This window comes from Cavia porcellus, unplaced genomic scaffold, assembly GCF_034190915.1.
Source record: "Cavia porcellus strain 051 isolate PalLab524CR breed Dunkin Hartley unplaced genomic scaffold, mCavPor4.1 scaffold_1, whole genome shotgun sequence".
NCBI classification, from domain to species: Eukaryota; Metazoa; Chordata; class Mammalia; order Rodentia; family Caviidae; genus Cavia; species Cavia porcellus.
In genome coordinates, this window is record NW_026947484.1 from 66,258,964 (window position 1) to 66,278,505 (window position 19,542).

Below are 19,542 nucleotides of genomic sequence, written 5' to 3' on the forward strand. Positions count from 1 at the left end.
GCAGGAATCCAAAAAAAGGCAGGAGTAGCCATTCTGTTTGCAGACAACGTGAACTTTAAACCAACAATGACCATAAAGGACAAAGAAGGTCACTACATACTCGTAAGGGGAAAACTCCAAGAGGAAGAGATAACTTTCTTAAATATATACTCACCAAACTCCAGAGCACCCAGTTATATAAAACAATTATTAACAGAAATGAAAACTCAAATTATCAGTAACACAATTGTAACAGGAGACCTTAATACGCCATTGACACCAAGGGACAGATCAACCAGACAGAAAATGAGCAAAGAAATAACAGAACTGAATCATACCTGTGAACAAATGGGTTTGATAGACATATACAGAATGTTCCACCCAACAACATCAGAATACACATTCTTCTCAGCAGTACATGGATCATTTTCTAAAATAGACCATATATTAGCTCACAGAACATATTTAAACAAATGCAAAGGAGCTGAAATCATCCCTTGCATGTTATCGGATCATAGCGCTCTGAAATTAGAAATTAATGATAAAAGATACTGCAAAAATCCCGCAAACACATGGAAACTGAATAACACACTCTTGAGTAATCAGTGGGTCACAGAAGAAATTAAAGAAGAAATTAAACAATACCTAAAAGAAAATGAAAATGCAGATAAAACTTACCGGAATCTGTGGGATGCAATGAAAGCCGTCCTGAGAGGAAAATTTATTGCACTGAGTTCCCACATCAGGAAAATACAATGAATACAAATAAATAACTTGATGCTACACCTCAAACAGCTAGAAAAAGAAGAGCAAGTCAAGCCCAAAGCCAAAAGAAGAGAGGAAATTATAAAAATCAGAGCAGAAATCAATGCAATAGAGACTAAGAAAACAATCCAAAGAATCAACGAATCAAAGACTTGGTTCTTTGAAAGAATAAATAAAATCGATAAGCCCCTTGCCAACCTTATTAAAAAAAAGGGAAGAAAAAGCTCAAATTCATGCAATAAGAAATGAAAAAGGTGAAATCACTACAGACCCAATAGAAATACAGAAGATCATCAACACCTATCTCGAAAACCTCTACTCTCAAAAGTTTGATAACACAGAAGAAATAGACAGATTCTTAGAAGCATATGAAGTACCAAAGCTAGGTCAAGAGGATGTAAAACTGTTGAATAACCCAATCTCTGTTAATGAAATTGAAAATGTAATTAAGTCCTTACCCACCAAGAAGAGCCCAGGCCCAGATGGATTCACTGCAGAATTCTACAAGAAATACAAAGAAGACCTAATGCCAACACTCCTCAAACTATTCAATGAAATTGAAAGGGAAGCAATCCTTCCTAAGTCATTCCTGGAAGTAAATATTACTCTAGTACCAAAACCTGAGAAAGATCCAACTAAAAAAGAGAACTATAGATCGATCTCCCTAATGAACACAGATGCAAAAATCCTCAATAAAATATTGGCAAATAGGATCCAGCAAATCATCAAGAAGATTATACACCATGACCAAGTGGGATTCATCCCAGGAATGCAAGGATGGTCCAACATACGCAAATCAATAAATGTAATCCACCATATCAATAAAGCCAAAAATAAGAATCACATGATCATTTCTATAGATGCAGAAAAAGCCTTCAATAAGGTCCAACATTTATTCATGATAAAAACTTTACAGAAAATTGGAATAGATGGTCTTTACCTCAATATAATAAAGGCCATTTATGACAAACCAACAGCCAGCATCATACTAAATGGCCAAAAATTCAAAGCCTTTACTTCAAAATCAGGCACAAGACAAGGATGTCCTTTATCACCACTCCTATTTAATATAGCACTGGAAGTACTAGCCAGAGCAATTAGGCAAGAGAGAGAAATAAAAGGGGTAAAGATAGGAAAAGAAGAAGTTAAATTATCATTGTTTGCAGATGACATGATGCTCTACATAGAAGACCCCCTAAACTCCATTGAAAGACTCTTAGATACAATAAATAAATTCAGTAATGTGGCTGGATACAAAATCAATACTCAGAAATCAATAGCATTCCTATACATGAACAACAAAATCACAGAGAGGGAAATAAGAGAAACTGGACTATTCACATTAGCAAGCAAAAAAATGAAATATTTAGGAATTACTCTTACGAAAGAAGTGAAAGACTTATACAGTGAAAATTATAATGCACTGAAAAAGGAAATTGAAGATGATCTCAGAAAATGGAAAGATATCCCTTGCTGATGGATAGGAAGAACAAACATTGTGAAGATGGCCATTCTCCCAAAACTGTTATACAGATTCAATGCAATCCCAATAGAAATACCATCAACATACCCTATAGATCTAGAGAAATCACTCCTAAATTTCATCTGGAACCAGAAGAGACCTAGAATCGCAAAGGCAATTCTAAGCATCAAAGACAAAGCAGGAGGCATCACAATCCCTGACTTGAAGTTATACTACAAAGCAACAGTAGTAAAATCAACATGTTATTAGAATCAAAACAGAGCCGATGATCAATGGAATAGATTAGAAGTTACAACCACAACTACAAACAGACTCAACCACCTTATCTTTGATAAAGGAGCCAAGCAGGTTCACTGGAAGAACGACAGTCTCTTTAATAAATGGTGCTGGAAAAACTGGCTCTCCATTTGCCAAAAACTAAAGCTAGACCCATGTCTATCACCATGTACTAAATTAAAATCTAAATGGGTCAAAGATCTCAATATTAAAACAGAAACACTAAATCTATTGGAAGACAAATTGGGTAGAAACCTTGGAGACATAGGAGTAGGTAGAGAATTCATGAACAGGACTCAAACCGCACGGGAAATAGTTCCCAGAATCAATAACTGGGACCACTTCTTATTAAAAAGTTTCTGCATGTCAAAAGAAATCTCCAGCATGGTGAAAAGAAAACCCACAAACTGGGAAAAGATTTTAGTGAACTCTCTCTCAGACAAGGGACTCTTGTTTAAAACATATAAAGAATTAAAAAAAAACTCAGACCTCCAAAATTCAAAGATCCAATCCAAAAATGGGCATCTGATATGAATACACAATTCTCAGATGAAGAAATGCAAATGGCAATTAAATGCATGAAAAAATGCTCATCATCATTGGTCATTAGAGCAATGCAAATTAAAACCACACTGAGATACCATCTCACTCCTGAAAGAATGGCCAGGATCAAGAAAACCAACAACAAATGCTGGAGAGGCTGTGGGGAAAAAGGAACTCTCCTGCACTGTTGGTGGGAGTGTAGACTGGTACAGCCTTTGTGGAGGTCTGTCTGGAGATTTCTCAAAAAGTTGGGATTGGAAATCCCATTTATACCAGCTATTCCACTTCTAGGCATATTCCCAGAAGAACTGAAAGCATCATACCACAGTGATATATGTGCACCTATGTTTATAGCAGCACAATTTGTAATCGCCAGATCTTGGAAACAACCTAAGTGTCCATCAACTGAGGAATGGATAAAAAAGTTGTGGTATTTCTATACAATGGAGTATTATTCAGCTATAAAGAAGGATCACATTCAGATACTTATGAATAAATGGGCGCAGCTTGAGACCATACTCATAAGTGAAATAAATCAATCTCGCATGTGTGAATACCGAATAGTTTCCCTAATGTAAGTAATGATTCAAATATATAAAAATATGTGGTAATCATGATTCCCCATTATGTGGCCTTGAAGCCTTATAAAATTTTCACTTATTAATTAGAAATGCTTTATTCTGGGCTTCTTGATATGGAAATATTTGAAGCTAGAGTATATGAAGTTTTATCCAAATATTTCAAGGAAAAAGACAGACACTATGGTAACTACTATTAAATCGGGTTATTTGATGGTGAACCACTAGGTTGCTGAAGCAGTCATGTTTTGACTTCTATTGTTATATTGTTATGTCCTGTTTTAACTCAATCTCTCCCTTATTCATTAAAAAAATTATTTAGTTATTTCTTATGTTTGTTTTAATTAACGGGAAAAATTTAAAAAATTGGGATATATAATAGTAACTCTTTTTGATTTCCTATTAACTTGTTTTGAAGTCCTGTAATACTCCCACTATCTTGTTTCGACTGATTAGACTCTGTTCCATTCTGTGCGATAGTATCAAGTTTGAGGGTATAGGCAACTACTTTGAAGGCAATAAGATTCACTAAGATGCCCATTCTGGCTTGACTATTGTCTCCTTTGGAAGTCCTGTAATGTTTACAATGCCTAAGTTTTATTGGTCTTGTTCTCTACTGTTTTGTCCAACTTTATAATATCTAATGAGATAGACAATTCTTTTTAAGGAAACAAGAGACAATGTTGATAACCATTGTTGATAACCTTGTACTCTGTTCTACATCATGTACTATGTCTATCCTTGGTTTTGACTGACAGCTTTGTTTTGCCATATTTGACTTTATTCTCTCCCCCCCCAAAGAAAGTAATAAGAACTAAGGAGTAATAAAATCCAAAATGTGTAAATTTTGTTCTAAAAAAGAGAGGGGGAAAAAAAGAGCTCTAACGGATATAACAGCAAGTGTGTTTAGGGGTGTTAAATAGCTGACTATATTAATGTTTTTGGATCATCGAACAGAGCTGTTTGCAGTTTCTCTGTTTGAATGTCCACTTTGTATTCTTTGATACTGTGATTTGAGCAACTATTTCCAAAATGATAATATGTAATCTATTAACAGGTCATTTCTTACTGTTATGTTTTTTTTTTTTTTTTTTGTAGTTCTGTATTATGTGTACCCTTACACCGCTTTGTTTTGTGTTGTGTTTTTCTCTTTTTCCTCTTAAATAAAATTAAAAAAAAAAGAACAAAGGAAGATTTCCCAAGGCCCAGAAAACTGATGAAGAAGAAAGAAATAAGGAATGAAGAAAGAAAAAAAACCAAAACTAAAAACAATGCTTATACTCACAAAAAAAAAAAAAAAAAAAGAACAAAGAAAGAAATCTGGAACACGTTTTTTCTTCTAGGGTCTATAGTTTCAAGGCAGAGTTGAAGTCAAGTGCTGTCCCTACTCTGGCCATTACTCTGCTGCTGTCACCAGCAAGTGGCAGTAGAACTGGGGCAGGAGCACAGTTCTAGGACTTCAAATTCACCTCAGCTCAGGCTCCCTGATCATGGATGGCTCCCGTGGCACTCTCTGACCAAGCGATCCCAGGAGCATAACATAGGGATCCCTAAAAGGCAGCCAGCCTGTGGGTGCTCTGAGTCCCGGGTTCAGGGGACCCCACCCCTCTCTCCTGGGGACAGCAAGCCTGTGGACTGGATCCACTCACCCCCAGACAGCTTCCCCAGCCTGTTGCATGGGTGTACATCCCTGGAGTCCCTGCTTTCACTTTGTCTCTGTAGATTTGATCTTCATTTCTCCAAGCCAGGACCAGGAGACTGGGAGGAAGTACAGATCGCCCTTTCTTTCCCCACTGTGTGCTGTCTCTTCAGGGAGAGGCTCCATCAGATCCTTCCTGCGTCCTGGAGCCACCTCACTTCTTTTCTTCTCCAATTTTATTATTTTCCAGAGCAACTTAAAATTTTGTCTTTCTTACAGATCATAAAACTGTCTCTTACAAATGTGTCAGTGTGATGTTCACTGGTGTTTGTCTCCTGGGTTTTACTTTTTACTTTTTAAGCAAGCGCAGTCACTTAGCATTTGTTTACTTTAGAGGCAATGCTTGGCACAGCTTACACTACTTAAAAACAAAAAACAAAAGCTCTTCCTGTTTTAGCCATATAAAATTCTTCTTAGAGATTGTTTATCTCCTGGAGAGTTCAGAGGGAAAGAAGAATATCTTTGAAGACAATTATTCTCTTAAACTGTTGGAAAGACAGAAATTTAGATTCCACAGCAACAGAGACCCTGTCTGACAGCTATCTGAGAGGAGGCAAAGACAGAAATGACTTCATGATTCATGGCCAGAGGAGGAGTCTGGACATGAATACCCACCCTCGGAAGAAGGACCTTTCATGAACAGACACGACATCATCTCTGCCACCCAGTATGGTCCTGTACCCAGTTACCAGGGATTTCTGTCATGCTTTGATGCTGAAAAGGTACTGCACTTAAGGTACTGTGTCTTCCAGGAGGGGGATAGAAATACCAGTCATGTTTGGAAGTGATTTTCGCCTTGGCCAAATGTGCCTCGAAGGCATATTTAAGTTGCTTTTAATAAAATAAAACTATTTCCTATCATTCTGATTTATATGGACTAAAATGAATTCCTTTCATCAAAAATAGAATGTTGTCATATGTTGATAGTAATGCAGAGGTGGAATAAAACAGATTATTTGCTTGCTTTCATAATGAAGAATTTGATTCAGAAAAGGGCATTGTCTTGCCTACTGTGACAGCTTACTAGTGGCATGCAGGCACGCTATGGCTCTGATACCCTGCTTCCCATTATACAGTTCTGTGCATTACATCCATGAAGCCTCCATTTTTGCAAAAGAATTGCCACTCCGATGAAATGCTCCAAGAAGATCTATTATTGCCTTGCTAGGCTTTTGATGACAGCAGCAATTTCTCATTACATTACACAACTAATGTGGGTTTGGAGACATCAGAAGATCTCATCACAAAGATTTCAGAGGAGGGAAAGGGTATCACTGAAAGCTTTTCCTTCTGTTGCCAGTTCAGCTTCCCCTCCCAGCATCAAATGACCTCTTCAGAGCTGTGCTGTGTTCTCAAGCCCAGACTGCAGGAGCCAGACACCTTTACCTTCTATTCTGGGAACTGACACATAAACTTGCCTAGTGGCCTCGGTAAATCCCTTGCCTTCTCTGCCTTGGTCAGCCTGGATTACAAGATGATATCCTAATTTTGCTGCAGAAGGGCAGCCAGGTGATGAGAGGCACCAAAAGCACTTTTATGGGACACTGGCCACAATCCTCATTTTGCTCTTCAGATAAATATTTTCTTCATCATTCAGTTAAAAATATGATCTACAGAGAGCTCGGTCCTTCTCTCACATTTTCAGCAGTTTATCTGTATGCATAACAAGGGTTAAAAACAGATACAAAAAGGCAGATATTGTAACAACCACCCAGATACATGTCATTCACTGTCAGACGAATGTCCCCAGTTCATACCTCAGTTCTAGGGGGTGTAAGATGTCAAAGGCAGAGTGAAGACTTTCAAGTTATTAGTAGAAGGATTACTTGAAAAGCACATAGAACTATTTTGGAAAATCACAATATTTAAGAAATTATAATGAGCTCTAAGTAGCTGTATAATAACCTTGTGGAAATTCATCGAACCCAATATTTTTCAAACTTCTTTGACCTCACAGTACAGTTTTTCCTGACACAAAAATTAACCACATTGATGAATTGGTTTCTGGAAACACATTTTTAGGGATGCTAAATTTAAAAAGCTTTCTCAGAAAGGGAAGTTCAGTTTGTCACTAGAGTTTCAAGCACAATCGTATGACAAACTGCCACAAAGCTTCTGGGGAATTCTGTATCTGATAGAACACAGACTCAGGGACTTCTTAAAGTCCCCTCAATTCCCGAGATTTAATGAATCTCTTTCACTCCAAATTAGCAACACTGTATAGTAATTTATATTTTTACTATTAAGAGTAGTATCCTTTATGTCTACTAGGCAGAAATGCCACAAATTGCACTAGACAGATCCTTTAGATTCCTTATTTTATCTGTGTAATACCTCTGAGAGAAAGGTACTATAACTTACTATGTAAATTAAAAAACTTCACTGTCAAAGAACATGAATGAATTACCCGTGGACATGGGGCTAAATAAGCGGCATACCAAAGACTGGACACAATTCTTGGATACCTCTCTAAGTCATATCTGTTTCAAAGGAAACTAGCACCTATAGCTGGACTGGTGCAGCAACCACTCAAAACTAGGAGCTGACATTTTTGGTGTCAGCCTCTATGTCACTAGCAATATAGAAATAATATATTATTTCCCTAGGCTCATGGCCTCCCCCGTTACTGCCATGTATTTCTGATTTCTGGAATAAGTGCAGAGGAGACAGTTACTTATTTCTGATTTCTGACCTGTGTGTGTGATCACTCCTGTCTATTTTGGAATGGTATTCACAGGGATGGATTCTGCTCATCACCAGGTCTCAGATTTTATGAAGTTGCTTTGGGCCAGCTTCCTGCTCGCCTGTTGTGTTCCTCCTCCTGGTCACATCATGGACTTGCTCTTCCTGGGCCCCTTGGGGCCAGTGCTGCCTCGGGACAGGCACTTGCAACTGCCTGCAAACACCTCCTACTGGAGCATCTCATTGCAACACCACCCCTGGTGACAGCCAGCAGGATTTTGATAATGGCAGCTGTATCAGTATTTTTATAGTATCTTTTTCAAAACACCAGTTCCCAAAAATTCTCTGGAAGGAAGCACTCTTGGCCACTGAAACTCTAAGAAGAGGAAAGCATATGCTATGAAGCTCTATGTTTAGCTCTGGGTTTTCAGGATCACTGCACAACCTAGCTTGGTATATTTCAGAGTGTAGGTGCATAATTATCACTGGGAAATATTTTTTTCCCCAAGACACTGACTCCATAGATTTTATGTTTTTAGATTAAATTTCTAGATCTTTGGAAACCTGAATTTCTAAGACTCTGAAGTGCCATGATGCCCCCAGACCCCTTTGGAACACCGGCCCTGATGATGCTGACAGATACAGCCTTTCTCACAGTGATGGCGAACCTTTTAGAGCTTTCAGTGATACAAATGGTCCACCTTGGCATGTGTGCCATAGGTTCGCCACCACGGCTCTAACATGAAGTCTTGGACTCTGGGTTCCCAATCAGGCTCCATCTCTCCTTCACTTTACATGACTATTATTTGTTTACTTATATTTTATTTAAACTCTGCCATTAAGACATAAGCTCCATGACACCTGCAGCACTGTCTTCTTTTTACTGCCAAATCCCAAGCACTGAGCAATTCCTAGAATTATAGAGAAATAAATGAGATATCAGATGGTCTTCTTGCAATGCCTAAGATGCACACTGTCACACACTGTCTAATAATAACCAGACACCAAAAGCAGTAAAGGCATGAACAGACCTAGCTAAAACAAAACACCAGCCCCATGCTTAACCCCTTTTATGGGCACAGGACTATTTGAAGGGCCATTGCAGAGGTTGCTAACCCAAGCGTGAAATGCTTCTCTTCTCTGCCCTCACCTGGAGCTGGGAGGCTGAGGAGAGTAGATCCTCAGTGAGTCAGGTTCTTTGATGGCCCAGTCTTACACAAGGTGCATGGAAAGTTCACGACTTTCGGGGAAGCCATTCTCACACACTTCCTTGTTTGCGACAGAGACATCTTCTGGGTCCAGGTAGGATGGCTAAGGAAGGCCAAGCACATGCCAGCCACCCAGCATCACCACTTCTGGTCCCCTGTGCCTACTTGACCAGTGGAAGCGCTGTGCCACCTGACGGGAAAGAGACATCCATCCTAAATGAGCCCAGACTTCACTCATCCCAGCTTCCTGCAACACTCTCAATTATGTCTCGTAATCAACAGGGACAGTAATCTCAGGGTCTACTATAGACAGGAGCTACCTGGAGCCACTGGGATTGATGCAGAGATACTTGAAAGAAGACTCAGATTTCTATTCAATGATACTCTTCACTTCGCCCCAGGCTGGGAACAACATAGGAGACAATTGGCTATGACTAGACTATCATTGTAGCAAAATGGCCAAGAGAAGTTTGGTTCTTGTTACATTTGCCCATGTTTGAAAAAATGTGTAATAAAAAGTTGAAAACAGTCTCATGCAGTGTGTCATAAAGAAAAACTTCCAGTTCAACTTACCATGCAGATACCACAAGTCAAAGGCAGGTGTGGGGTCCCTGAGATGGAAACATAGATATATTTTGATATTGTTTACACTGTAGATCCAGATAAAGTAATGAGGTGAAGTTTATTCTCAGCAACTGACAGTGTGAGAAGACATTTGTGAAGATTCGCTATCGTTTTCAATGCTTAAACTCTCAGTTATTCTTAGTAAAGTAAAAAGTTTCCCTTGTATTAAAACTATCTTACAGGTTCTTGCCATTAAGTAAGATTTTATCTTTCCTATAATAAGTTTAAGAAGCAAACTTTGTTCTTGAACTTTGGGGAAAATGCATGGAATGTGCATTGTCTCTCAATTCTCACATAAAATAATAATGTAAGTTTTATTACAAAAATATAATATCAGTTGCAACTTTTACTGGAACTAATTCTAATGTAAAGTTAGGTGAAGATTTTATATTTTTAATTAAAAACAAGTTTAAACTGGAAACAAAATAGGTTGAGGAAATGCAATAGATGTTGCAAGGTAGCTCAACAATACTTATTGCTTAACCCCCGTATACACCTAATCTGTCCAGCCCATTTCCACAGGAGGAGGAGACAGGTGCCAGGATTTGTGGACCACCCTCCGTGACCCGCACAACCAGTACAGAGAGCCAGCGTTCAAAGGCTGAGCTAGAGAGGCAGACTCAGGGTAGGATCGCAGTTCCTCCTCCCTGTGTGACCTTGCCACTGAACAGCTTAATTTACTTTCCTAAATCTCATCTCTAAAACAGGGAATGATATTACTTCTCTATCACTGAACCACAGGGAAGGATCGATCAGAGTAGAATCTATGGTTTGAGAGGAGAGGAGATGATGCAGGCGACCTTCTGCAGGGCAGTGTGCCCTTGGAGTAAGGGGACGGTAGGAGGAGGGGAAATGAGAGGGTGAAAATGGAAATCAGTGAGTACTTTGGGTTATTTTACCTCCAAGAGCAAACAGGCAAGAGCAGAGGAAGACAGACTGTCAAATTCAAGCTGTGGGTTTGGTCTGCACCAAGCCTATTCCATTACCAAGGTGCCCTGGCAAGATGCCTCTGGCTTCTGGTAATTGCATTATAAGGAGACACCACATGAAAATAAAATAAACTGTAATTAGGGGTGACACTGAAGCTTACCTAGCTCCACCTAGAAAAAAGCTGGGGAGTAGTTTATAAATGTTAGGAAAGGGAAGAAGATTAGTTCTCAAAACAAGGTCAACTATAGCCCATGTGTGTACGAGAGAGTTTTCTATGCCATGTGATGCCACTTTCATGGATGGGGTTGAGGCAGTGACTTATGCTGTGGTGTCAATACCAGGCCAATCACTGCTCATAGGGCAATGGCTAAACAACACAGAGACCAGGGGAAAGGGTGTTCTCTCCTAATCTGTTACGCTTCAGAAACATCCAGAGGGCAAGGTAGAAAAGCGACCAAACTGTCCACAGGAAGAGACAGGAACAACCAACAGCTCCTGCTCCGCGGAGTTGTGAAAATTAAGTAAGACCATGGCTGTGAGGTACCTGGAACACAGCTGTTCTTGGAGACAAGTGTCAACGTTCCTGGTACTACTGCTGTTCACCTCCTCTAGAGACAGACTTCTCCCAGGGTAAGATATGGTTTCTCCTTGGACCTTATTTTCAACCTTTCGACAGACTGCAAAAATAAACCACAAGCACAAAAGCATTCAACAATGATGAGAACCACCACAAACATGGCAAACGAAAGGCTTTGCATCACACTGCTGATCCCAAAAACTAAAACTCCACACACATCAGCCGTCCCAGTCCAGCTTCTCCTTCCTATGCGCTGTCTCCTCCTCTGCCTTCTCCTGGGCCCTGCCTCACTTAATTGATTGCCTTTTCCCACCCCAGACCCTCTGGTTATTTCCTCACACTTTGTATTCCTAGGACTATCACTTCTTTTCTCCCTGCTATGCAGAGTCATCTCTCACCTGCCCAGGCTTGGGAATCCCGCTTACACATCCCAGCCATTGGCAGAGAGGACCAACATTTCACTACAAGACTCTATTCCAAGACTATTGCAACTTAAAACACACTGTTTACAGCTGGTGGAGTAGCCCAAGCTTGTAACCCCAGAATTTTGAAAGGTGAGGGAAGAATATCGAAAATTTAAATCCCACCTGGGCAACTATTGTACTCAGGGGTTGTGCGGAGAACAATTAGAATCAGGACATGGAGTTTATAATATTTTTATGATGGTCACAAGAAAATGCAGGAAATCCATCAATAACACCAAAGACATAGAATATTTATCCAAGGGCCTAAATCCCATAGTAATGTCCTGCATGAGTCCAGATGAAAATCTAGAACTTATGACAATGCCTCACATGAGTGCAACTGGAGGTCCAGAGCCCACAAGAGCTCATGCCAGTGTCTTTTCCGAATCTGTGCCAGGAAGGCCAAAAGGTCAGCAGTGGAAGCCAGAAAGTCCATGCCATCAGGGTGAAAGAGCTGTGCTGGTGGGATGAGGGTTCTATGCCAGAGCCCAGAAGTCACACTCACAACAAAGACCAAGGCTGTCCTGAAAAGAACCACAACCATATTCAGTGACATGGAGGCCCCGAGCTCCTCCAACGACAAGCACAGTCGGGTACATGCCAGGAAGCCAGTGTGACGAGTTCATCCTAGAGACCAAGCGGCACATGTCTTCCTCTCCAGAGCCAGGAAACAATGTTCAATGTGAGGACCGAGCTTCACCAAGAGAACCAGCGGCTCAAACAGCAACATGTAGGAGAATCCACAATGCCTCAAGACCTCAACGCATTAATGCTTCAATGCATTAGCTTTTCCTTCTCCATGTTCTATTTATGCTGGCAATTTTCCTCAGGTGGGACATCTACGCTCAGTGCCATGCTGATGGAATACAGCTGACGTTAAGTTGACCACCCGTTCCTAATCCATAACAGCAACTTAGCCAGAGCCTGTGTCAGTAGCAAATTAAGTTAAATTTAAAGGCTGGGCATGTAGCTCAGCATCAGCACCGTGTGTTTCATCCCTAGGACTGTGAATGAGTGAATGGCTTAGACGCATCATAATCATCTTCAAACTGCTCAATCTTACAGCAGTTCTTCCCTTCCTCACCTAGGAACTGCTTACTGGCAAAGCTTCACTCTCCAACTTTTACACCAAGTGCCTCTGGCTCTAGTCTGTTAAGGCATCTCACCCTGTCTCTTCTCAAAATCAAAACCTGTATCTCAACTTCTCCGGTCCCTGGATATCAATTAGTTTACATGGACATTCAAACCCATCTTTGTTTGTTATATCAAGAGAAAGATTGTGTGAGAAAAGTCAAAGTAATTAAAATAATGCCAAACTTGAAACCAGACACAAAATAAAAGCTCATCACTTTTCAGCGTCTTAATGGTAAGTCACATGGTGGTCTACACTAAATATGTGTGTGTGTCAGAGCTTCGTACACACGTGCAAAAAAGCAATCTTAAGGCCCAAAAGTTGCTCTCAACGTCTCAAAGGGCTGCTTTATATGAATAAATAAATAAGTGGTATGTTATATTATTCAGTAATCTATGCTAAATCATTTTTAATTGAGATTTATCAAAACAGTTACTTCTTGGAGCATTTCTCTTCTTCACTCTCCGTCTGAAGATTTAATTCTAAACACAGGAGGAAGAAAAGAAAAAAATGATAGCAGACATAACCCAGTCAAAAACTTGGATTTATGGAGTACAACCTTGAAAATATTTTTTTAAAACATCAAGCATGTGAATTAAAGCTCTCACCAGGAAGCTATAATTTACACAGCAAGCACTTGGCAGGTAATTCGAGCACTCTGTGATCCTGGTCGCAAGGGATCCTCTTCACAGAAAACCAGCCCTTGCCTGTGGCACCAGGAGGTGAGAAAAACAGGTTCACTTTGTAGCTAGAATGGGTTGTTCCCCGTTCAATGGGCATCTGATAATAAAAACAAACAAAGAAACAAAACAGAACACAAAAAGAAAAGAAGGTGTTCCCAACCACAGTGTAAACCTGATCCAGATGAAAAGCAAAAGGCAAGGAAGCCTTAGATAGTTGGTCTGATACAGAGAATCCACCAAGGTTGCAAAGTTGCAGGCAAACAAAGTGAAAGAAAATGAAAATACAAGTCAAGGGGAAGCTTTCGGTATTTTAGAGTCATTACTGTCATTTGTTTAGATATTTTTCAAATGCTAATTTTAATTTTAGAAGCGTAGAAAATATGTTATCTGCAATTTTTAAAAATTTTTTGGTTGATGGCAACCAGTAAGGATTTGTACTTCTGTCCCTGAAGATGTATAATATACTCCAACAGCCAGCCTGAGTCCAACCACGCTATCCTAAAGGAAAAATGCCTACTTACACCTGGGCTTTGGGAAAAAGTATAAAACACCATTTTTGCTTAAAATAAAACTAGGTCTCTTTCCCACCCTATGCCTTACCCTCAAAGAACAGACTTTTATAAAAATGAAGATTTTTTTTGAAATTAGGGGTAGTGGTAGATCCCAATGATACTGATTGATTTCTTGCAGGCAGTAATAATTACAAGCATTTGCGAGCCTGGAGAGCCCTATTTCTGGTTGTATAGTTAACTAGTATCTTGATAGTGAATTCTTTGGTGGTATTCACCTTATCTGTAGGCATGGTCTCCAACAGAATGGAATTACTCCCTCTCATTCTGCTCAAACGTTGCTTTCTCACTCTTTGGAACTCTTTGGAACTTGGTACCATATTATCCCTTACTTTAAGTTCATGCTTTTCTCTCAGAAAACATAGAAACTGAAGGTTCTAAAGAACTGACAGACAAGCAAAACCAGGCAATGAGACAAGTCATGAAGCTAGGAATCAAAAGTCCTGGGTTCTGGGCTCCAATTTGGCCTTAACTTACTTGCATTAAATATGGCATGCAGTTTGCACTGTCAAAAGGGCTAAAGAATCTGTCTTCAGCAACAACCACAAAAACCCCAGCGAAGTTACCATCACAAGTCAGAAAGCATAAACTGGTGGCCCTTGGCTTCTTTCTTCCTGTCCTTTTGCATTTGGTTAGTAAGCTAATTTTTTAAGTTAGTAGATTTCATATACAATTGCATGTTTACAGACTTTTCTTGAAAATATGTCACAGCTCATAAAATAAAGCTATGTTTATTAAAAATTGCTTTTCATCAAAAGAGCGTGGGCTCTTGGATTTCCTGCATCCTCACCACTCTCAATGATATGCATATACTTAAGCGAGGTGAATTAAAGCATCTGAGTTTACTGCCCCTAGTCCAGAAGAGGCAAAGGTGGGTGAACAAGTGGCTGTGAGGCAGTGGAGGGCACGGGGAAGCCACAGATGCTGTCAACACTGAGGGCGGGACATGCAGGCACACTTACAACCGCATCACAGCCTCCTGGTAGGCAGCCTCCCCTTCTCTGCTGGATAGACAACAGATAAATAAATAGCAAGAATACATGTGATATATATTTAGATTGCACATTAGACTTTAAAATCACTGCCTAACTGAATGCATTAGCCCGTGTTTTCTGTTTATGTCTCCACAATGCCATGGAAACACAGAGCTGCATCCTAATGGGCCTCTCCTGGCAATAAATAAACAAAGTCTTTGTCTATTCATGTTTCGATTTCTTTCTTTTTTATGTAATTTACAATTTCAAAAAAAAAAAAAAGAACAGATCAGTGGTGTTGTGTTGCCACTTTCCTCTCTGCCCCTTCCAGCTTCCTGTCTTGCAAAGAATACAAAATGCACCTTCTGGTGGTGGCTGAAATCAAACCAGCACTATCAGCATTTGGAGAGCTGTGGACACCCAGCCAGACCCACCGTTCCCATTTATAAAACACCATGATAATTAAACTCCGTAACGAAGCTCTTGAAGCATCTCAGTCTAACCCAAAGAGCACTTCATACAATTGTTTAAGGTCAAAATTGATATAAACAGACAAAGTCTGGTGCATCTCCTTCAGTGTGAAGTGCAGTCCAAGTCCATTTCTATAGACAGCAACCGTGGACAGCCCCCTTAAATGGCTCCTTGGTGCTAGTGACATAGTCTCGCCTCCCTGGCTCCAGGAGCAGACAAGCCCTGGCTACCATACACAGGGGCAGGAGCAGGGACAGAGGCAGGGGAGAAACCTGAAGCTCAAAGTGCTGGGAGCACCGCGCCTCCCAGACCAGCTCTGTGCTGTCTGGCACCTGCTATCCCCTACCACGAGGTAACTCAAGACTTAGAAAGGCAGATTTATATCTGCATGGAGAGCTGGACAGATTTGATTAGGTAGCTCAAACCTGCAGAGTCCCTGGGATCCATAAGCAGGCACCTCAATCACAGGAGGAATGAGATGCAGCGAGCAGGTCACAGGCTTTTTCTGCAAGCCCTCAGGGTGAGTTCCTGCAGGGACTTTGCTAGCCCACTCTGAAGCCAGGCATCACCTGCCTGGCAATCCACCTGGCAGAATTTGCTCTGGTCACATTCCAACCACAGGCACCACATGGTGGACCTCAGGACCAGTGTCCGGCAAGTCATGTCTGTTTTCATCAGTCTCAAAACAGTTGTTTGTGGACCAGGTTTCAGAGCATTTGCAAACTAGACCTATCATAGCATCTGCCCAAGGAGAGACATTTTTCATCTCACATTTTGAATGCTGAATGCTGAATCCCAAGTCAGAAAGCAAAGTGTCCACACAAATGCCTTTCCGGTTAACAATCAAATGTCACGAGCTTTGATTTTCTAAAGTGGTACACAATAACGTGAATCTGAATTATGATTCCATATCCTTTGTAAAATAATAACAATAGCATTATCATAGAACATCATTAGATACTTACCTTGAGCTTCTGAGCTAATATCATCCCCTCGTCACAGATGAGGCAAAGTTTTAAGAAGTAAATAACATGGCCAAGGTCAGAAAGCCAGTAACAGTTGAGCTGGGATGAAAACCCAGCTCTTCTTACCACAAAACTCAGGGCTCTTTCTCCCAGTTTCTAAGCACCTCCTAAGAGCCCTGTACGGGGTTGGGATGTTCTCTCCAAATGGTCTCAACTTTTTAATTTCTGTGGTTCACTTCATCCTAAAGGAAAACTCTATTAGGACTGGATTCTCCTATCCCAGGTGCAAGGAAGAAGAGACAAAATTTGCTATTTTATTTATCAAAGCTTCTCCCTCTTGGGGACAAATCTTTAGTGTATTTTGTTCACAATGTCTCTATATGCTGCCTCTCTCAGATCATCTCTTTGTAGGGCTTATGTTTCTGCTTTGTATCCTGTTTGTCTTAGAAGTTTCACAAAGTCTTTTACAGATAGTCATGGTATAAATGCAGGCATATCTGCCTTATGGTTATAACTGGGCTTTGGGAAAAGCTCACATTCCACATAATTATATAAAAATTGCACAAAAATAATGGGGCTTGTGAAGGAAACAGGCATGAGACAGATGAACTTTAAACCTCTGAAGCATTTTAACAAATATCCTATCTCAAGTAATAGTGATATTAATAAAAGTCCATCTCAATTAAATCTCCTCAGACATACACACTTTAAAATCTCATTTATTCTTTGCATGTTTATATTCTGGTTTTCCGTTTCCTTTTTCAAGATGCCAGCCCCTGGTAACAGTATCCTGCAACAGATCAATTTCATCAAAATCCAAAATATAGGCTAAGGGAAGTCATTTTCATCAGTTTGGGAGAAGGGGGAATGGAAGGCAGTGACACCAGTAGAATTATTTTCACAGATTTCACTGGTTCTGGCAGCTTCCCCAGACAGTTCAACCTAGGCAACACACAAAGGTTCTAGATGACACAGCGCAAGTCACGTTTGCAGTAAAGGATGAAGTCCCTCTATTTGGAGGCTTTCCTTGCTTTCTGTACACACTCCTAAAACTTTCCTTTTTATTGTGAAAAAGTTTGCTGTTGACTTCAAAATATTAGCATGCTAGAGAAATTCCACAAGAGCCACCAAAAATTTCAAGTTATTCTGATATCAGAAACAGACGCTTGTGTGGGGCTTCAGTCCTCTACACTTTTGAAGTCCTTAGAAAAAGTATGTATTTATACTTATGTCAAATTTGGTTGAGCAGTAATTATTCACTTAGAATTTAGAATAAGTGACAAATCACAATGTACCAATTTCAAAATGTTGATCATTGCCAAAATCTTTATGAGTTACAGAAAATCTATTTGCTTACATTAATTAATTGACCTGACCCATTTTTATAAAGCTTTGCTGACTGTTATACACTCTCTGATCATCTCTTGCTATGGCACCTAAGTAAAACTCTTTCCTCTGGAGACAATAAAACTCTATCCCGTTTCAAGTAAAATTGACAAAAATATTCCTTCTCATTGATAGTTTAGAAAAGTTTCTTTTAGAATTCCACCATTTGTTAGTGTAATATTTAGAATCTGTGACAATTTAGAGAAAATGCTTATCAAGTTTCTTTTGCCCATGAGCTGTAAGATTACAAAACTGTGGGATTCTATAAGTTTCTGTGATAGTGACTGGTCTTAAATATCTTGGGATTTTCAATACCTATTAACAACTTAATTGTTGATGTCCTCATTTTGCTGGCATATTATGAGTTATGTTGCCTGTGGTAATAACTGTCTTCTGTGTCAAACCAGCAGAAAATTCAATTTTTTTGCAATATGATCATATGGTTGCATTCGTTAACTGGGTTATCAAAACACCCAAGAGTCTCAGGCATTAATTTTTTAAGAATGTATCTCTTGCTCTCAATTATTAACTATTATTTTAGTAAATTTTACAGAAACGCATCATCATCATATGAATGCGATGATTAAATAGCTTTCAGGTAAACCTGCTTCTGTTGACATAATTTTTCTATTCAATCCTGTAAGAATAGTTTGCATGCAGGAAACTTATAGTACAATGAACAGACTCCTTAAACAAAAAAGTTAACAATAAATAAGGGCATGCCACGGTGCACCTTCTGCCAGTTCTGAAACTACACACATTGAAAAGTAAGTACTGCTAACACCAGCTGATGCTTAGTTAGCTCAAACATAAGGACAATCGATATAAAATAGCAACTTATGGCTGATTAGGTGGGGCTATTTTGGACAATCTTGATTTATTTGTTTTTAATTGGACCAGCCCTTTAACTGAATTGTGGAAACTTCAGAGTGTTTGTTTCAATAGCCTGAATAATGACAGAGACAGATTCTACTAAGGCTCAAGCCGGTTAGCAGCAGACAGATACATTTTGAGAAAAATCTCTCTCAATCTTTTCATGCCTGAACTTGTGACTTTATCCAGTTTTCCAGAATTAATAACCTGGAGAAACATGTTAAATGTTAAACGCTTCAGAATAAGCTAAAACTCAAGGAAGTCTTTCTACGCAGGCAGTAAGAAGAATCCTGTACACTACTCCAGGGCAAAGGAACCTGTAATAGGCAAATCTTATCCATGGGGATGGCTGCCCATAAAGCCATGGAGACAGAGGTTCTGTGTGAGAGGAAAGACCTAAGAAAGCTTGAGTCTCAGACACACCTGTGTAAATACTGCATTGTTTCTCTGGTGTGAGAATACAAAAGTGTGAATAAGGACCAAAATGTACAGTGGATACTGGGAAATAGGAAGACAAAGTTCAAATGACCAGGAGAGCAAGGGAGGGGAAAGGGAGGAAGGAAAAGAAAAAGAGAAAATAAAAGGGGAAAATGGAAACCAAGTTTTTCTAAATAAGGAGGGGAAGAGGTTGAAAGGAGAGGAGGGGCTCGGGAAAAGATAAAGCTTCACGATGATCACGTA

General features: G+C 39.8%; 1 long non-coding RNA gene across 2 annotated transcripts in view; it reads right to left on the reverse strand.

Annotated features, from left to right (window-relative positions):
- Positions 1 to 19,542, reverse strand: part of LOC134476192 (uncharacterized) — a 40,962-nt gene that overhangs the window by 13,500 nt on the left and 7,920 nt on the right. Inside the window, exons 1-4 of one of the 2 annotated variants that reach the window (XR_010047750.1) lie at positions 13,549 to 14,390; positions 11,312 to 11,444; positions 9,787 to 9,824; positions 9,156 to 9,615 (exon numbers count right to left, since the gene is read on the reverse strand). The exons of the other annotated variant lie outside the window; for it this stretch is intronic. This is a non-coding gene — a long non-coding RNA (uncharacterized LOC134476192). Of the gene's footprint in view, positions 1 to 9,155; positions 9,616 to 9,786; positions 9,825 to 11,311; positions 11,445 to 13,548; positions 14,391 to 19,542 lie in introns of those variants that run through there. 2 annotated transcript variants of the gene reach the window in all.